This window comes from Octodon degus, unplaced genomic scaffold (genome assembly GCF_000260255.1).
Source record: "Octodon degus isolate 3935 unplaced genomic scaffold, OctDeg1.0 scaffold00146, whole genome shotgun sequence".
NCBI classification, from domain to species: Eukaryota; Metazoa; Chordata; class Mammalia; order Rodentia; family Octodontidae; genus Octodon; species Octodon degus.
Genome location: NW_004524722.1, coordinates 2,356,188 through 2,363,811, shown reverse-complemented (window position 1 = coordinate 2,363,811; position 7,624 = coordinate 2,356,188). Strand labels below are relative to the sequence as shown.

The 7,624-nt window shown below is 53.0% G+C and overlaps 1 protein-coding gene and 1 long non-coding RNA gene across 5 annotated transcripts in view; one reads left to right on the top strand and one right to left on the bottom strand.

Moving 5' to 3' along the window:
* Positions 1–2,040, top strand: part of LOC111812844 — a 15,352-nt gene extending 13,312 nt beyond the window's left edge. Inside the window, exon 3 of the long non-coding RNA XR_002818229.1 lies at positions 2,028–2,040. This is a non-coding gene — a long non-coding RNA (uncharacterized LOC111812844). The remainder of the gene's footprint in view (positions 1–2,027) is intronic.
* Arap1 (ArfGAP with RhoGAP domain, ankyrin repeat and PH domain 1) overlaps positions 1–7,624 on the bottom strand; it is a 59,892-nt gene that overhangs the window by 45,423 nt on the left and 6,845 nt on the right. For 3 of the 4 annotated variants that reach the window (XM_023702022.1, XM_023702024.1, XM_023702026.1), the window contains exon 2: positions 424–501. The gene's annotated coding sequence lies outside the window, so the exon portion shown is untranslated. Of the gene's footprint in view, positions 1–423; positions 502–3,330; positions 3,433–4,244; positions 4,303–7,624 lie in introns of those variants that run through there. The other variant, XM_023702023.1, reaches the window with a different exon arrangement.

The window sequence follows — 7,624 nt, the reverse complement described above, 5'->3', positions numbered from 1 at the left end:
AAATTAAATAAATAAATTTAAAAAAAAAAAAAAAAGAATGCCCTGGATAGATATATAGGATGTTACATTTGGGGTGGAGATTTGGCAGTTGGGGAGACAAGCAATAGAGACACACTATATCCTTTTTATGTCTTTTTGTAATTTTTTAATTTTTTCTGAAATACAACTAACTAAATAAAATTTATAAGTGACAGTAATGGTCATAGATAGAGCCTGGAAATGAGATAGATGAAAACCCACCAGGAAAGAAGGGGTCTGATGGCTAACACCCTAAACCCAGCCTGCCAGCCCTACCTGCCCTCTCCCTCAGAGCCCTGGCATGGGAGGACCTCACCCTCTGCCCACAACCTCCATTCTCTGGAGCTCAGCCTGCTGCACAGCACCCCTGCCCCCCTTGACCCCTTCCCCCTGCTCCCCACTCACCGGCTGGGCTGCCCAGGGCACCTGCTCCTCCCAGAGGCTGCAGCTACTCCGGACTCCTCTTCATGGCTGAGGCCAAAGCTGCAGGTCAGAGATGAGGAGAGTCCGTAAAGGTAAGGCCACTTCGAGCAGCTGGGAGGTCAGCAGGGACAGCACAGAAGAAAAGGGGAGAGAGAGAAGGATCGGTAAAAGAAAAGAAAGGGGAAGACAACAGAGATGGGAAGAGGTGGGGAAAGCAGAAGAGGAGGGAGAAAGAAGGGTCCACGGATCCTGAATTGGATGGAGTTAGAGGAAGAGGTGGACAGGCCTGCCAGGGGACCAGGGCACTGGGACACCCCCTGCGGGCCCCCCCCAGGACCAGAGGCTGGGGGCTGGGGGACCAGTGGGACAGGGCTGGAGGCACAGAGGCAGCTCCTCCGCTGAGGAGGGCTTTCCCAACACAGTGATGGTCGGGAGAGGTGGGCAATGCCGAGGGACCCAGGCACCCAGGACCACCCAGGAAGCCTGAGGGCCAGGGTATAGCTTACAGGTAGAGGGAAGCAACTGAGGCAAGGGCAGGAGACTCCAGCGGCCCTGCCCCTGAACCTGTTAGGTAGAAGAACACGGACAAAACATGGGGTTTCCAGGGGAGAAGAAAGAACAGGCAACCCCCAGGGCAAGCTGCAGCCCCTACTGCTGGCAGGCCCAAGCAGTGGCACAAATCAGTACCCAGGTAAGATTAACCCAAAAACAGCTGCACAAAATGGCTTTCACAGGGCATTCAATCCTTTTACAGTTCACTGAAGTCATTTCCACAATGATCACTGTTTAGAGTAGGGTTAGAAGAGGTTTATGTTTTTACAGTATTTTAAAAACAAATTTTTTTAAGTAACTCATACTTTGAAGGTATTAGCAACAATGGCCACACTACTCAAATGACAAGAGGTGACAACAGTGTCATACCAGGTATCTAAGCACATTAACTCATTTAATCGTCACAATGTTTAAGGTACATCACTTTTAAGATGATGCAACTAAAGCACAGGGAGGTTCAGTAACTTGCCCGAAGTCACACAGCTGGGCAGAAACAGTTTGGGTATAATCTAGACCTGCCCTACCCAATACAGCAGCCAACAGTACCTACATGCACACTTGAAACAGAACCCAGGAAGTGAGGTGCGTGGACTTTTTAAACACTGGACTTTATAAAAACTTGACATCAAAGAAATTTTTAACCTTAATTTTTTTTCTACTACGTACACTAGGAATAATATTGTAGATATTTAGGTTTAAAATAATATTGAAACTAATTGCACCTGTTTCTTTTCTCTTCTGTGGGAGGAGCAGAACATAGGACCTTCTTCGCACAAATGAGCCAAGTGCTTGACCACTGAGCTCTGCCTCCAGCCCCTGTGGCTGTTTCCTTTTTTCTTTTTTTCTCACCGTATAGTTCAGTCTGGCCCAGAACTCAAAGTCATCCTCCTGCCTCGCCTTTGCAAGTCCTGAGATTACCAGCTTCCCAGGCTCTGGGTTTCAGGGCATGCGCCACCACATCTGGTTGTACCTGTTGCTTTTAACGTGCTACTAGCAAATTTGTGGCTTGTACTGTACTCCTGTTGGCAGCACAGCTCTGACTCCTAACCACTCGGCTTGCTCCCTCTCAAAGGGGACAGCAAACCCGAGGAGCACATGCTGCCGGCTGGGCACGGGGTCTGGGCGTCGCTCAAGTGCAGTGATGATGGTGGGAAACAGGAAGCTGCTCCCCTCCCTGAGAAGAGCAGGGCCCCTGTCAGCCACTCTCAAGTTCCTATTCCTGCGCTCAAAGGGCACTGGCCATGGACAGAGCCGCCCCTTGGGACCAGCCCTGCTCAAGGAGCTGGAAGCATGAACCAGATGTCTCCAGGGACCTTGGGCTGAGGGGATCAGACACCATGGGTCGGTGAATACAGCCCAGGGGACCTCAGAGGTCAGGGGTGGCCTCCTGGAGGACGCAGCTCCTTGACAAAAATCTGGAGCAGCGAGCGCCTTGCAAAGGCCAAGCTCAAGACAGCCGCATGGTGTTCTCATTGAAACTTGCAATGCTTTACATTTTGTTCATCGTGGATTTTCTGTGTTAACTTTCATTTTTCACAATGGCATTAAAATACTGTACCCTTTGATCACTGAGCTTTACGGTACCCCTAAGCCCAAGCGAGAGCCCCACTGCTCCACCCTGATCCTGGTCCTGGCCTGAAGGTAGAAGCCCTCACTGAGTCCTCACCCCACAGGCAGCAGGGACCTGGTGGGTGTCATCCTGTTGCAACAGCCCAGCCGTAGTTGGGGTTCTCCTTCTGCACCCCAAAACCCAGTCAGTTTGCACACACCACCTACCACTGTTTCTCCCAAGATCCCACCTCTGCTCAAAGCCCGGTGGGGCCCCTGCCATGGGCTCCTCGCTCTCGTTCAACCTCGTCCAGCTCTGACACTGAGGCTTACGAATACAGAAACAAACACCCACAGGGAGGAAGTGACTTGCCCAAATTCTCAGTGACAACCCCAAGTCCCTACCAGGCTGGGCTGGCCCCATCCCCAACTCCCTCCATGTCACTTCCGGGCACTGGCCTGGCATCTGGGGGCCCCCAAACTGTCAGCTGACAATGAGTAAGTAACCACCCCGGCCAGCTTCACATCAGAAAGGCCTCTGCAGTTCAGCCACCAGGCCAGCACAGCTTCTGCTGCTTCTGCTGCCCAGTGGACAGGGCTTCTCCTCCATCCAATCCCCAATAATGCCTAGAATTCTAAGAGTCCGTATGTCTTGTCCCCACTGCCCTGTACAGTAGAGCCCAAAGCCTTAAGTGACCCTGTGTGCTCAGCCCTGCAGATGGCCGCTTTCATCTCACTCATAACTATCCCTGGGCCTGGGATTTTACCGTTCATGCATGTGAAACTTACCAGTCATCTGCAGGGGCATGGGGACACAGCTGCCTCTGTCTACCAAAGTCAGGGAGGCGTCCAGAGAGCTCCGGGCCTTGGCCTCAAAGGGCCAGCAGGAGGCTGCCAAGTGCAGATAGGAAGGACAGGACTGAACTTTCAAGGCCCAGAGCACAAGACTGCTCATCTGGAGCTGGGAAAGATCCGTGGGGTGGGAACAAAGGGTATCCAAAGTGGGCGCGCCACTCCCCAGCACGGGTACAGCCTGCTTGCTGACATGGGTGTGCCCCTTATTATGGCCTGCGAAGCCTCCTTTGCATCATGATTGGCACGAGTAACTCAGCCCCCACACTAGTTTTGGGGCTCAGAACTCCTTCCACACCGAGCTCAGGAGTCCTCTTCACCAGGACAACTCCTGGTGTCCCCTCTGAATAGAACTCACTCTGGGTTCAAGGAAAGACCTAGCCCTGGTGGGATCAGAGAGGAGGAAGGTGGCCTGAGGCTTTCCACTTCTCCTTCTCCTCCTCCTCCTCCTCCTCTTCCTCCTCCTCCTCCTCCCCCCTGTACAGCCCACCCACTACCTGAGTTGGTTTTCCACCATAGGTAGGATGGACAGGGATCCTAGCATCCAGACCCCTGGAAACCCCTCAGAGCTCACCACCCAGAACCGAGAACATACACAGCCTCCTGGGTACCACAGTGGCACCCCCCACACACTACCTCAAGGGCCACCTACCTCCCAGGGTCATACCTTCCTCCCACTCCCTTGAGAGCCATACAAGAAAGCCAATCACACACACACACACACACACACACACACACACACACACACCCTTCAGGCCTCATGTCCCTGCCAATACCCAGATGTCCCCAGAACCTTGACATGCCCCATACCCCCAACTGGTCCCAGGCCCGGCCACCCAGGTGATACCTACAAGCAGGGTCACCCTCACAGGCATCCGCTGCCTTCCTCACGCTCACAGGACTTGGCTAGCCTAGGCTAACTAGTGCAGGAGGACGAAGCCTTGAAGACACTTCCTGCAGTATGAGGAACTAGGTGGGGGTGGGGCTCCATGGCTGAGGATGAAGAAGTGACCCCCCACACTCCCCACACAGGCCAGCTCCCTTGGCTCTGTGCTCCTTGAGGTGAGCATCTGGTTGGGCCAAGAAACCAAGGTTCTGTCTCCTGCCATGTACAGATCCCAAAAAGGCACTGGGGGGTCTCCTGCCCTGATGCCCCCCAGTCCCATGTTCCTGCCCTGTACATTCTCCCGGCTCTGTAAGTACCCTGCCCCATATCTGTGCTGTGGCGAGTCTTCCCAAGGCCCTGGCGTACTGGGGCGTGAAGAGAGTAGCCTGGGCCTGGGTGAAAGCAGCTGCCTCGCTACCCAGTGGGAAGCTGGGGACCTATCATGAAGCCCGTGAGCCCACTGCCCCCACCCAGGACGCGAGACTAAACTATGGTCCAGACCTAGCTCTACCCCTTCTTATCTGGAGCCCTCAGTGAGGCACATCACATCCTCCACAAAGTGAAGACTTCAGTCCCTGCCTCACAGCTGGCACCCAGATGACCATGACGCGTCACCACATGTGCCCCAGAGGCCAGGCTTGCTCGTCCTCTGTTCATGCCTCCTCTGCAAGGGCAGGCACTTCCTGTCCCTGGTCCGAAGGGTGTGGCCAGTCCTACCCAGGGTGACTCTTAGTCCAGGGCTTGTAGCATTTGAGGTCCCGTTAGCTAGCCCAAGCCCCATGACAACCTCACAACGTATCAGCCATGCAGGACCCTCCTGCCATACCCAAGGCCAAATCCACCCCACCCCGCCCCACCCCATGCCAAACCCACCAACTCCTCACCAGCAACCTTCTCTGAAAAAAGAAGCATCTCCAAGTGAGGTGGGACCTGTAAGCAAAGCAGAACAAGGTGCCTCTTCCTCCAGGAACTCCACCCCAGAGCATGCAGCTCTGCAGGGAGAGGCCGACTCTCGTCCTCCCCCCCTAAGCTCTCACTACCCTACCCCTTCCACCAGGTAACGACCCTTTAACAACCTTTTAGCAGTAGCCTCACTAGCATTACCCTAAAAAACTGCTAAACCTGTTTTATTAATGATCAAGGGACATTAAAGACTAAGGGACAGTGGACATCCTGGGCTCCCCCCACCCTCATCTTGAAAGACTTTCACTTTCTGAAACTTTCAGGTCTCTATTGCTTGAAGTGTTTACAAATGCATAACACTTTTATAATTAGAAGAAAAAAATATAAATGTATTGTAAATCATTCGAACTGAGTTTCTTCTAGTTTGTTCCCCCAACACCATTGTCATGACGTAGCTTCATGATTTTAAATTTAAAACACACAGCTTATGAAGGGACTTTTTCCCACCATCCTTGACCCTCCATCCTCACTGCCCTCTTCACCTTAGGTCTCTCAGCTTTCCTGACTGAGCCTTGTCCCTGTCCCCTGCTGCCAGCACACCTGAGCCAGGCAGGGCTCCTACCCTGACCCTGACCTTGACCCTGACCCTCCATGGCCTGACCCAAGGCCACCTCCCTGCTTCCAACCCATCCTTCACCCTCCTCACTCAGTGCAGGGACCTGGCCCTGCCACCACCCATGCTGGGGCAGGGCACTGCCCATGGCCCCTCCTGCCATATCCTGGGCAAGCAGAGGCCAGAGCTGCCACAGGATGAAAAGAAGATCCTTCAGGGACTACTGCCACCTGCGGAATAGGAGGGGACTATGAGTACTACAGGTGGCAGAAGCAGAACACTGACCACAGGAAGGTGGGAACACACAGGGTGACCACAGGACCACAGGCAGCAGGAGCAGAGCCAGGGTCCCCTACGCTTACACTGCCAGGACCCACACTGTGCACTCAGTGGTGACCAGCACTGTGCTGGCAAGGCGCAGGGAGGAACCGGGAGCTGGAAGCTCCTGCCTATGACAGCAGGGACTTGCTGGGCTCCTCTACAGCTCAGAAATAGGAACTCTGGGGAACAGGGACCTGGACCTGCCTCTTCCTGGCTGAGCCTAGAACGGAGAAGTCAGGAAATGAGCGGCCTGTGTTGCTGGTACCTGAAAGAGAAAGCTACCACGATGGCAGCGGGCGAGTAGAGGGTGTGCTGCTGGGGCCAGATGAGAGAGAGGGCCATCAGGGTCCAGTCCCACAGGTTTTGACCCCCAGTATGATGTGTGACCTCAGCTGCCCCCACTGCACAACCAGACAACAGACAACACTGATTCAGTGTCCCCTCCAGGCCCTTTACCAGCAGGGCTGCAGAACACAGTGTAAGCCACGCCCTCCTGGTCAGCACTCAGCACTCCCGACTGTCAATTACCAGGCAGGCGTGGCTGCCTGCAAAGAGTCCTAATCCTAACAATCTAGAAAGTAAGTGGTTTTAGCCCACTTCACAGAGGAGCAAATTGAGGCTCACAGAGGTTAAGTAAGTCATTCAAGGTCGCCTATGCCAGAATCTGAACCAAGGGCTGAAGCCCTCTCAATACCCCATCTCCTCAGGAGCAGCACAGAGACACGTAGAGCCTGAGGACACAGGGATAGCAGGTGGGATAGGGAAGAGGGAGAATGAAAAGGATTACTCCTCCCTACTGTCCAGACCATAGGAAGCCAGAGTGCACAGGGTGTTTGGGGACAGTGCATTCGGCAACAGCAGCAGACTGGGAGCTATGGTTTATGTCTAGATGGCCCCAAAGCCTCATGTGGTTGTGGGGGGCAAGTTTTTTGGAAGCGGCTGAATCTAGAGTGTGTGATTGATTCACAGAGCAATTCTGGGATTAAGGGTGCTGGGATTAAGGGTGGGAGGTACTTGGATCAGTTCATAGACTGGGTGGGCACTGCCCTAATCCCAGTAATCTGTAATATAAGGGACAGGAAGAGGTTTATTTTCTCTCTCTCTCTCTTGTTGCTTTTGGTGCCTGCTGCCCATCAGGAATTGGTCTCCTCTGTAAAGCCATCCTGCCTGGGAGCCAGTTGTAGAGTTAGCCTCTACAACTGTGAGCTAAATAAACGTTTCCTTCTTCAAGTCTGGTTGTTGGGTATTTTGTTCCAGTAATGAGGTAAGTAACCAAACTTGTTAATGTCAGTCCCGACTGGGAGGCAAAGCCTTTGCAGCAGTCACAGCTGTATCCCCAGTGGTCAGAAGAGTGTTCAGAACAATGCTCAACAAATGTGTGTGAAACATAGAAATGGGAAGCCACAAAGTCTGCTTCACAGCAAGCACTTGATATTGACACATCAATACATTTTAAAAAAAATTTTAAAGAGAATATAAAATGGTTTTTTAAAAAAGGAAGAAATTCA